Genomic DNA, 11,755 nt, shown 5'->3' on the forward strand with positions numbered 1-11,755 from the left:
GAGATGCTGGGTCCTGCCGCTCTGCCAGGGAGCCACCCAGGAGATAAGGCACAGGCTACTTCTGTCTGTCCCTGATCTTCTGTGAGTGTGCTGTCATCTCAGTCACCATGTTCAATGGGGATGGAATGTGGGCTCACAGTCCCGTTCTCTGGTTCACTCAGAGTGTTTTAATATTCACGTTCCTTCTCCTCTGTCAATCCAAGGCAGTCATCTTTGGCTGGATAGGAAACCAGTCAGCAGCATGTTTTTAAAAAATCTGTTGTTTATACCAGAGCACTGGCGTTTGCTAAGTGCTATTGCATGTATTCTTACAACGAGAAGTTTATAATATAGAAAAAGAGCACAGAGAGGTGAAGTGGCTTATTCAGTGCTGCACAGCCTGCAGGCGTGGAGCTGGGATTTCAACATACAACGCTTGATCAGACTTCAGAGCTTGCTCTCTTACCACTACTCAGATCCCCCTGCAATCATCACCTTCACTTTCTCCTTTAGGGGAGTTTTGGTTCCCTCCAGTAACTTTTTTTTTGCTAATTATTGTATAACCACAACAAACCAGTACAGAGAATACCCTGGACAAAACACAATAAAGGTTCAAAGATCGAGGTGTTCGCTTCACGAGGCTGAAAATTTCAGTCTCTGGTATTTGGAATTTAGGCTGCAGTCCTTGTTTTTTGGAGGGATCACTGGGTGTGTGGCACAGTCCATGCTCTTAACCAGATTTGAACAGAAGAATGGCAACTTGGCCCAGGTAGAAGTAGATGAAGTGTTCGGTTTCGTGTGTCACAGAACGACCGAAGTTCCTCCCCACGATGCAATGCCAGGTGGGATTGTATTGCTTGTCAAACTCCTTCTGGATATGCGCCGCGATGTCCTTTTCTATGTTGTGTTTCTCTCATGCCTGAGTAGCGCCTTCCACGGAGTCCTGTTTCCACATGTCCGCATTTTTGATCACAGCCTTTCGGTCGCACATGGTTACCGAGGAGAAGGGGCTACCCGACTGCAATGGTCTCCTGAGGGAGGTGCTGGCACAGCTCAAGCCCGGCGACAGCTGTGACAGGTACCGAAGCCGTGGCGCATCTCCCTCAATGAACTTTTAAGGATTTTTGGAACAGAGCATTTAATGAATATTTTTCACTCTGTAAAATCAGTTTAACTAGAAGCTGGGGAGATATTATTTGCATGTAAGAAAGCATCTTTATAATTTCCCTCAAAAGACAAAACATAGAAATATTTTTTCACCTGTCTGGGGTCATCCCTGAATCTTTGATCTGGAAGATTTTTAAGAGAATAATCTGACCTTGAGGCTTTGTCAAGCGCTTACCATGAGGCAGGGTTTAAGGCAAGTGGGCTCTGGAACGCTATCCTCTGGCTGAGTCTATGGCAGTGGTTCTCAACCTTCCTAATGCCGCAGTGTAGTTTCATTGTTAAAAAGGGGTCGTGACCTACAGGTTGAGAACTGCTGGTCTATGGAGTTTGCTGGGTTTTTTTCTTTTTTCTTTTTTTTTGAAGAGAGAGAAATAGGGTTTTGCTCTGTCACCGAGGCTATTCACAGGTGTGATCAGAGTGTCCTACAGCCTTGAATTCCTGGGCTCAAGCGAATTCCCTGCCTCAGCCTCAGAAGTAGCTGGGACTGTAAGTGTGTTCTGTGGCACCTGGCTGTCAATCAATGCATTCTGAGTGGCCGCGAGAGAAGGCCAAACAACAGTATTGAAAATTATATACATACACACGTAAAGAGGGTTTGGGGGGCTTTCCTCTGCCAGTGTACATGGATTTCTATGCTTGCCTACGCAGATACACACAAAAATACAATGTTTGCAATATGTGTTAGCTTGACAAGTGGGGCTTTCAAGCAGAATGTGGGGGCATAGAGAAGAGAGGGTGAAGCCAAGCAAAGAAAATAGAAAAACCAACCGCACTGAAAATTCCCTCAGTGGCAAAAAATACGACCGAGTTAATGCGCTTAAAGTTGTATCCCTTCAAATTCAATTTGAAAGGAAGACACATAGCAACAAAAGAGATTTTGTATCATAGGTTACATTTTTTGCAGTTTTTGTGAAGAAGGGTTATGAAGAAGAGAAAACAGAAACTGCCATGGGATTGGTGCTACTGGACAATGAGGTGCACAGAGGTCCCCTCACGTCCCTGACACTGCAGCTATGATTACACATCATATGTGATTTGATTCATGCAGCTAACCCAGTTCTAGCAACATGTCCTCAATACCTGCATGCATGGAAGTCTCTCCACCAGCAGCACCCATGGAAGCCATCTAGCACGACCATTCACTCATTTTTCTTCCCAAGAATTTAGTAGTTTAATGCAGTCAGCTGCTCTAGATTACTAGGAGTTGGGCATTGGTGCCGTCAAGAAAATACAATATGTACTGGGTTGGACAATCAAGTTCTTGAACTCATTCTAGAAAAGTGCTACAAACCTCATTGCTGAATATCACCAGGTCACCTTTGAAGTATTGACCTGAGGAAGCTACGCTCTGACACCGGCACCTAGTCCACTCTTCAAAGCAATTTTGGAACTGCTTTTCTGGAATGGCCATCAGAGCTGTTGTAGACGTTCTGACAAGTACATTCTCGAACTCATTCTAGAAAAAGTGCTGTGAAGGGTGGACAGCGAGGCACTGGCATCAGTGCATAGCTTTACCAGGGGCAGTACCTTGAAGGTGACCACAGTGACGTGCAGGAACGAGGAGGGAGCACCTTTTTTAGCATGAGTTGGAGAACTTAATTGTCTGGCCTCATAAGTAGTATACTTTATCCTCGTTTGGAGGAGGTGGTCCAAATTGCTGTGCTGTGGGGTTGGTTTCTCCCACATCCTGGAGTCAGTGAAGGGTGTTATACTATAAAGAATTGTTACTTTGAACCACAAGATTTGGCTTGAAACCCAGGACCCACTGTTGGTTTACTAGTTGTGTTATTTTTTGATTTCTCTGAACTTTGGTTTGTTTTCTTGTTTGTAAGAAAAGGCAGCGAGAGTAGTTGTCTCCATAGTATTGTTGGAAACGATGGTGCACTGATAACACACCCGGCACACAGGGGGCATGAAGTGAACGTAGTGGGTGCTCACGGGGGTGATGGTCAGTGTGATTTCCACGTGGAAATCGTGTCGGATCAGTCCCTACAAGCTGGGGAGGGTGCATCTCAGGTCATCGCTAACTTCGGCCGAGAAGAGCAGTGTTGACTAAAGTTGAAGTGTCGGATTTCCAGCTCCAGGGAGACTGTGATCCTCAGATTCCATATCCAGTGGCCATCTCTCAGGGCCCGGACAGGGAGGACATTCCTGGGATGACATAATCATCCCACCACTCTCGCTGATATGTAGAAGATGTGTCCCTGCAGCTCTGGTCTGGTGACTCTGTGTTCATGGAGGCCAAACACTCACTTGGTTCATTGTGCAATATGCAACCTCAACAATGTTTAAGGGACGTTTTGGCAGGCGCGAGAAATGGCATGAAGGGAAAAGTGCTGTGCCCAGACTCGGTCTGTAGGTGGCAGCAAAAATTCAGGCATGGAAAAGCCAGTCCCCAAAGCCTTCTGGTAGCATACCATAGAGGGTCCATTATCTGCTTTAGGGGCTTTACAAAAAAGACTGGGAAGCTATAAGCAGACATAATTTTAGTGGAGTCAACACACTATTTGAAGTCATCTTATCTGTTCTTCAGTGTAATTGGAAGTATGCGAGATCATTCGTACAAACTTCAAAAAAATATGTATTCATGTTTCTTTATGTAAAACAAAAATCAGAATGTCTTTCTCAGCAAAAGGGCATTATTAGGCTAAGTTAATTAAATACAACCTCCAGACGGTGGTGTGTGACAGCCATTATTGATTTTATTTATTTATTTCTTTAGACAGAGTCTCACTTTGTTGCCCTGACTAGAGTAACATGGCCTTAGCCTAGCTCACAGCAACCTCAAACTCCTGGGCTCAAGTGATCCTCCTGCCTCAGCCTCCTGAGTAGCTGGGATTACAGCCATCTACTCCCACATCAGGCTAGTTTTTCTATTTTTAGTAGAGATGGAGTCTCACTCTTGCTCAGGCTGGTCTCCCAACTCCTGAGCTGAAGTGATACTCCCGCTTCGGCCTCCCAGAGCTCTAGGATTACAGGCGGGAGCCACCTGGCCAGGCCCATCATTGACGTTATCCATGCTGGAACATGGGGATTTGACTGGGTTGCTAAGGAAGCAATACCTACCCTCCCGGGGGGGAGAAAGAGAATAGAAAGTTATGAAATGATTCCTTATCATTATGCCTCCCACAGCTGACATTAAAGTTACTAGTTTTGAATTTTATTTAATATTATTTCGTTGGCAAATGCCTGATTTAGCTCCACCATTCCTTAAGCCTCAAATTTCTGTGAAGATGTTTACGTATCTCTTGTAGACAGTGTGCAGTTTGATGAAGTTCCGTGGGTCAATCTGAGAGTCCTTGTCAGCTGACACTGAGTTCAACCCAGTCACATCGCTTTCAGTATCTGGTAGGACTGATTTCACATCTTCTTTTTTACTTTACACTTTGCTATGTATTTATCTATTGTTGTTTGTATTTTTCTCTTTTACAGATTTCTTCCAGGTTAATCCGAGTATTAATTTTAAAAATTCTTCTTGCTGCCCTCCTTCGTTTCCAGCCCTGCAAACTTCATTCCTCTATATTTTAACTCATATTTGGAGTGTTACCAATTTCCCTTTTACTACTTTTAGTCCCATACATTTTAATATGCAGTGTTGGCATTTGGTGGTGGGGGGGGGTGGTTGCATTTTTTTTTTTTTTTGAGAGCTAGAGATAAAGTCTTACTCCATTGCCCAGGCCGGAGTGCAGTAGCCTGATCATAACTTACTGTAATCTTGAACTCTATCTTCTATCATCTATCTATCTATCTGTCTGTCTATCTATCTATCTCTGGCATGGACTCATTAATTACTGCATCTCTAATGGTTTATAATTCAGCACTGTACTTGTTTTAGAGCTCAAATTATCCCAGCTTTGTCAATGAGAGGAGTCGTCATTTATAGGTTCTCCTTCCTCAGGGAGAACCTCGCTCCCAACAATAGCAACATGGTTAGTCATTCGTTCAATCCTTTAATAATACTACCTCTAAAACAGTTCCGGAATTGATTTGTCCATGCTGCTAATAAAAACAAACAAAAAGAGTTTCCAGTTTGTTTGCAATTCTCTCCACCTCAACAGTCTCTTTCTCCCAAATGAGGCAAATCCATCCTCCCTCCCTCCATCCCTCCCTCCTTCCTTTCTTCCTTTCATCCCCTTCCTTTCTCCCTCTTTTTCTTCTTTCTTCCTTTCCTTCTTTCTTTCTCTCTTTCCTTCCTTCCTCCCTTCTTCCTTCCCTACCTCCCTGCCTTTGTTTCCTTCCTGTGTAGTTATGGTATTCATTTGTAGTAACGGTTATTTCAGTTTGCTTTCAGGATCATTTTTTTTTCACCTTTCTGCCTGTTATTTGGAAGAAATTGTATAGGATTGATGTCAAATTCTTCCTGAAATATTTGGTAGGATTCCCAGTGAACATATCCGAACTTGAATTTTTCTTTGTTGAAGTGTGGGAGCCAGGAGGCTAGGTCACTGGCCCCAGCCCGTGAAACCACCAGGATGCTGACTACTGTCCTAGCTCACTTGGGGTTTGGTTCCCCATAAGTGCCGGGAGCCTGTTGTCTCAGCCAGGTCAGAGGTGCCGGAGCGCCTCAAAGGTGCAGCAGTCAGTCTTAGTAGAAGCCTGGTAGGAGTCTGAGTCAGAGCCTCGACTAGCTTCTCCCATGGCTCGTTATAGAAGTGATACACCACAGGTGTGGAGACCGCCAGGCACTAACGTCGGTGTTCTCCTCTCGTGCTCTTTAACGAGAGACCAATCCCTTCCCCATTCCCTTATTACCAATGTGTTTCTTTTCTGGTGTCTCCTACATGGAAGGTTTTCAAGTGTAAAGCCAATCTCTTTAATAGAGGACAATTGCAAAAATCTATTAGAAAGAAAGTTGAAAGTTTATGTCTTTCAAGGAATTTGTCCATTTCATCTAAGGCATCTTTTTCATGTCCATGGGATCTGTATTAATCTTCCCCTTCATTCCAGATGCTTCCCATTTGTTCTCTCTCTCTCTCTCTCTTTTTTGTATGTGTGTGAATCTGGCTAGAGCATTCTTTTTTCTTTTTTCTTTCTTTCTTTTTCTTTCTTGGGGGGGTGCTTTTCAAAGATCCAGTTTATAAATTTTATTGTTTTTTTCCTTATTCTTAAAAAACTTCCATTTAATTGATTTATGATTTTGTCTTCATTATTTCCTTCTTTCTGCTTGTTTTGCATTTACTTTGCTTTCCTTTTGCCAGCTTCTCGAGATGGAAGCTGAGATTATTGAGACCTTTCTTCTTTTCTAATGCAGACAACCGACATGGAGTGTTATCAATTTCCCTTTTAGTACATTTAGTCCCACACATTTTAATATGCAGAGTTTGCATTTTTAAAAAAATTTTTCTTTCTTTTTTTTTTTTTTAGAGATAGAGTCTCACTCCGTTTCCCAGGCTGGAGTGCAATAGTCTGATCATAACTCACCATAATCCTGAACTCCTAGGCTCAAATGATCCTCCTACCTTGGCCTCCCAAGTAGCTGGGACTATAGGTGCACACCACCACACCCAGCTAATTAAAAAAAAATTGTACAGTCAGGGTCTTACTAAGTTGCTCAGGCTGGTCTCAAACTCCTGGCCTCAAGAAGTCCTCCTGCCTCGGCCTCCCAGAGTTCTGGGATTCCTGACATGAGCTACCACATCTGGCTATGTTTGCATTTTTAACCAGTTCTGAATATTTTCTAAGTTTTCTTTTTTTTTCCTTTTTTTTTTTTTTGAGACAGGGTCTCAAGCTATTGCCCTCAGTAGAGTGCTGTGGCGTCACAGCTCACAGCAACCTCAAACTCTTGGACGTAAGTGATTCTCTTGCCTCAACTTCCCAAGTAGCTGGGACTACAGGCGCCTGCTACAATGCCCGGCTATTCTTTGTTGCAGTTGTCATTTTTTATTTTTAGCTGGCTCAGGCTGGGTTTGAACCCACCAGCCTCTGTGTATGTGGCCAGCACCCTACCCACTGAGCTATGGGCGCCGCTTCTGAGTTTTCTTTTAATTTCTTCTTTAACACTTAGTCAATCTAAGCACTAGTTAGGCCTAAATTCAAAGTATAATTTTCACAGTTAAAGCTGAGGCAACTCACTTCTCATCTACAAATCTCGATTTGTGACTTAAAAGATGTAAAACTTCAGAAGTAATGTACTTAACAGCTTCTTGTCATGTTTAGAATTGGTCTTTGTACTTCTATAAGAAAACTGCAAACTTCCATTGCAAACAAGGTGCAAGGCATGTAACTCAATAACGGCCACTAGTTACACCTGTGTAGCTGAACTTGCTATAGCTTTCTTACCCCGATGCCATCCTTGACTTGGCAGCTCTGTGCTGATGGCAAGGTGTTTTCCATATAGAAAATACCTGTTTTCCATATAGTAAAGAAAAGTCACGTCTGAGGTTCCCACACGGCAGGCCTAAGCCCCTTGGTTTCTTAGAGCTGTAAACACTTCATTGGACTATCTTAAAATATAAAACAAAACCCTAGAAAACGTCACAGGAAGAATATGTGCTTCTTTTCAGTGGGGTCACTGAATCTCAGTCAGATGACACTCACGCTTCTCTCTGTCCCAGGTTCTATATCAGCTTGTAAGAACTTGACTCTTCTTTAGCATTGTGAAGCCTGTGTCTCTTAAAAAGTAGAACATGCTCTTGGAACAAATCCCAGAGGGCAATGGGATTATAGAGGCCTGTGAGCCCTACCTGGTGACTATGGACAAAGCAGTTCTTATGCTGTGGATGGAACAGGAGGACACTGAAGCCCTTCTCTGTGTTGAAAGGGCCATGTGTAAAGAAAATGATCATCTTGGTGGAGAACCGGAAGGTACCAGGTGAGGCTTCCGGAGATCCACTTTCCCTGACTCTTCTCTATGTGATTTTCAAGGATAAAATCCTGGCTATCTTGGTGTTTGTACTGGGTTGTCCTAACCCACAAATTCAGCAGGCCTTGTCCCTAATTTGTCGATGTTCTGGAAATTTCTCAAAGTTGCCGAACGACACACACTACTTGAGTTTACACACCATAGTCTGTGTGGGGCATTCTCTTGCATGTCAGCATAGTCAAGGCTCTTAGTCTGGGCAATAAAGAAATGTCGGACATGTCTTTAAACCAGCTGTCTAAGCTGATTTACCAAGGAACCCATTTATTTTTCTTTCATGGAATATGTAGCATGTAACATCTTGCAGTGGACCCTTGTGCTGCCCACCTCAGGCTGAGACAGGAAAAGCAGCATTCCTCTTTGTGTTAAAGTTGCATTGGGGTCATTCAGGTTCATCTGCTTCAACCTGGTTTACCTTTTTTCTTTTCATACAAACCCTTGGCATAGAACAAAAAAAAAAAAAAAAATCTGATCCTGGATTATGAGACAGAAAATGAGGCAATCATATCACAAGATACAGAGAACCGTGTTGGCAGAAGCGATTGGAAATCCCAGGGAAGAGTAGAAACGAAAAGAGGCCACTTCTTCCCTGTTCCTAATTCCGCAGCATTCTCGCATCGCCCTTGTGTCTAAATCGCCTTACTTTTTAACCCGCTGTTTGATTTAGCCTCACCTTAAGGGTTAAGAAGCCTTGAGCATAGGGACATGTTTTTTAGGTGACAATGTGTGACAATAGACAGTGAATGATTTGATAGCAATTTCTAATTTTGACCATTCGACTAAGAAGACTGTTAGGCTGCTACCGTAATCACTGAAGAGTACTAATCACCATGACTAACTTTTGTCATGGTGATTCATACAAGTTGGCTCTTTCTAGCCACACTCCAGTCTCAACTTCTACCTGTAGGAACAACTCTTTTGATTTTATTTTTGATTTCTAGAAACAATACAGCATCATCAAGCAATGTGACCTGCTATAAAGAAAAAAAGATCATGAAGAGGAGGATCTAATGCATGGTGAGACTTTTGTCCAGAAAGCCTCTGGTGAACAGGAATGCTGGGGAAGTTCAGGAAGTCTCTCTCAGGAAAGAGCATGGTGAAACACAGTTTAAAAAAGCCCCTTCTCTGGGGCAGTGCCTGTGGCTCAACGGAGTAGGGCACCAGCCCCACATGCAGGAGGTGGCAGGTTCAAACCCAGCCCCAGCCAAAAACTGCAAAAAAAAGTTAAAAAAAAAATGCCCCTTCTGGAAAATCCTAGCTGGGTGAAAATGGTCAGTGCCTACTGGAAAGGCTTCCTGGTTGCTGTTGTGTGTATCAGACTACGGTGCAGTAACTGTTTTGTCTTTGGGCTCTGATTTGAACAACTAAAGGTTGAACAAAGTGAAATATTAATCAAAAAAAATGTAGCTTTCTTTCTTTTTTTTTTTTTTTTTTGTAGAGACAGAGTCTCACTGTACCACCCTTGGGTAGAGTGCCGTGGCGTCACACGGCTCACAGCAACCTCTAACTCTTGGGCTTACGCGATTCTCCTGCCTCAACCTCCCAAGCAGCTGGGATCACAGGCGCCCACCACAACGCCCGGCTATTTTTTTGTTGCAGTTTGGCCGGGGCTGGGTTTGAACCCGCCACCCTTGGCATATGGGGCCAGCGCCCTACTCACTGAGCCACAGGCGCCGCCTAAAATGTAGCTTTCTTTTGCATTAACTTGGATGGAACTGAAACACATTCTTCTTAGTAAAGTATCACAAGAATGGAAAAGTAAGCATCCAATGTACTCAATACTAATATGAAGCCAGTGGATGTTCTAATACATGCCCACATAAGAGAAAAACTCAATTCAATTCAAGTTGGGTGGAAGGAGAAGAAAGGAGGGGGGAGAGGGGAAGAGGGAGGGGGATTGGTGTGCTCCCACGAATGACACAATGGCCTGTGGCACACCTCTTGGATGTGGGACACAAGTACAAGAGGGACTCTACCTAAGAAATGCAAACATTGTAAACTAGTTGTTTATACCCTCACATTAGTCTGAAATTAAAAAATGATTAGCTTTTGGTGGACTTCCTCAGAGCCCCAGTCCTATGGGACGTGGGATGAGATGTTAGGGTTAGCTGAAGTTACCCCCCAAATCCCCCATGTTCTCTGCTAACTTCTGTGTAGTATAACTATGCCTGTTATTTTTGCTTTGTTTTAATGTAGTGTGTATTTTCTAACTTCAAGTCTCTTTCCCCCATAGGAGTTGTTAACTTCTTTATAAACCTACCATATAAAAAAAGGAACTAAAACATTTCAACAAAAATTGTTCATCCCTTTCATTGTGTGCTGTTCTAACTTCCTTAATGGTCTGTGGTTCATGGTAATTCCTTATCAAAATAACTACTTTCTAAGTTGGTGGAGGTCATCAGGGTTTGTTAGTGGGTTTTGAAAAACCAAATAGTCATAAACATGATCAGATTTCAGTTCAAACTCCATGTAATTTCGGTTTTGGCTTAGCTGTAGAAACTTCCTGATTCCAGGGTGCTTGGCCCAGTAATCAGTCAGAAGTTCTGGATCTGAATCTTGACTCAGACACTAACTTTGACTTAGTTGATCACTCTAAATCTATTTTGTATTTTATAAGAGATAAAGATCTCTTTATCTTTTAAGATAAAGGTCATGTTTCTGCAGCATAGCAAATGTTCAAAAGGTAGTTCCCTGCTACTCCCACTCTTAAATCAATTTCACTGCTCACTTTTCTTAAAGTTTATAAAAAGTATTTTCCTTATGTTCTCTGATTCTGAAATTCATAGAACAAGTGCATATACTTTTTAGCTGTAGATGCTCTGATAATTGATTCATCAAAGGTGTATCTAAAATAAAGTATTTATATCATGTGGTCAGCAAGATTAAATGAAAGAATGGACCAGGGTCTATCTCAACTAGCTCTTGCCTGTTGGGGGAATGTGCAGATGGTTGACCTATGAACCCCTCTGCTTATCTTCCCAGATTACTACTTTATTCACACCCACATAGGGAATCAAAGGTGATGACTCTCTGATGAGAAACGTAGTCTACAATTCAATAATATCAACCTTGGACTTGAATTGAACCTATTTCCCCAATAATAAAAACGAGATCAGCAGAACCTACATTAGGCCAACTGGTCACTGCATAAAAATATGAAAATGCTTGTACATTGGTTAGCGTAACACCTGCGTCTGATTACATGAACCCAAGTCATAATTAATCCAACATGTCTTAGAAGACTTTTCTCCCTGGATCTTTTCTAGAGTATTCATGTTTAGCTTCTTGAAGAATGAATTTATGTAGGTTGGCAAGCACCATGAGAAGTCCTAGGTTTATTATATGCAATCACATATACAATTCCCAAGTGAAGATCAGTTTGACCTGAAGAAGGCTGGGGCTCCTCATTTCCTTTGGAGACTGGGCTGTGGCTGTGAGACAGAGCAAACATCATCAAGTTGCCTCAGAGGCTCAGCTGTGTCCCAGAGAAACCACGTCAACCTCAGAGTACGCTCAACACCACTGACAGTTACACTCTTGGCAAGGCTCTACCTTTGTCTGTGAACAAAATGCTTAAAAAGACATGAAAGAATCAGGCCCTGAGCCAGGTATGAGTGATGTACAAAGTATAGGGCGTCCTAAACTTTGCCACAGTGAAGGGAGGGGTTTGTGAAATTATAACTGAAATGTGCTTTTTTTTTAAACAAAATATTCATTACAAAATTTTATATAATTTTTACAAAAGATTCT

At 42.6% G+C, this 11,755-nt stretch overlaps 1 pseudogene; it reads right to left on the minus strand.

The window, feature by feature from the left end:
- Positions 1–560: 560 nt before the first annotated feature.
- LOC128576375 (dynein light chain 1, cytoplasmic-like) lies at positions 561–1,073 on the minus strand (annotated as a pseudogene).
- Positions 1,074–11,755: the final 10,682 nt, after the last annotated feature.

The sequence above is a fragment of the Nycticebus coucang genome, chromosome 24 (assembly GCF_027406575.1).
Source record: "Nycticebus coucang isolate mNycCou1 chromosome 24, mNycCou1.pri, whole genome shotgun sequence".
Lineage (NCBI taxonomy): Eukaryota > Metazoa > Chordata > Mammalia > Primates > Lorisidae > Nycticebus > Nycticebus coucang.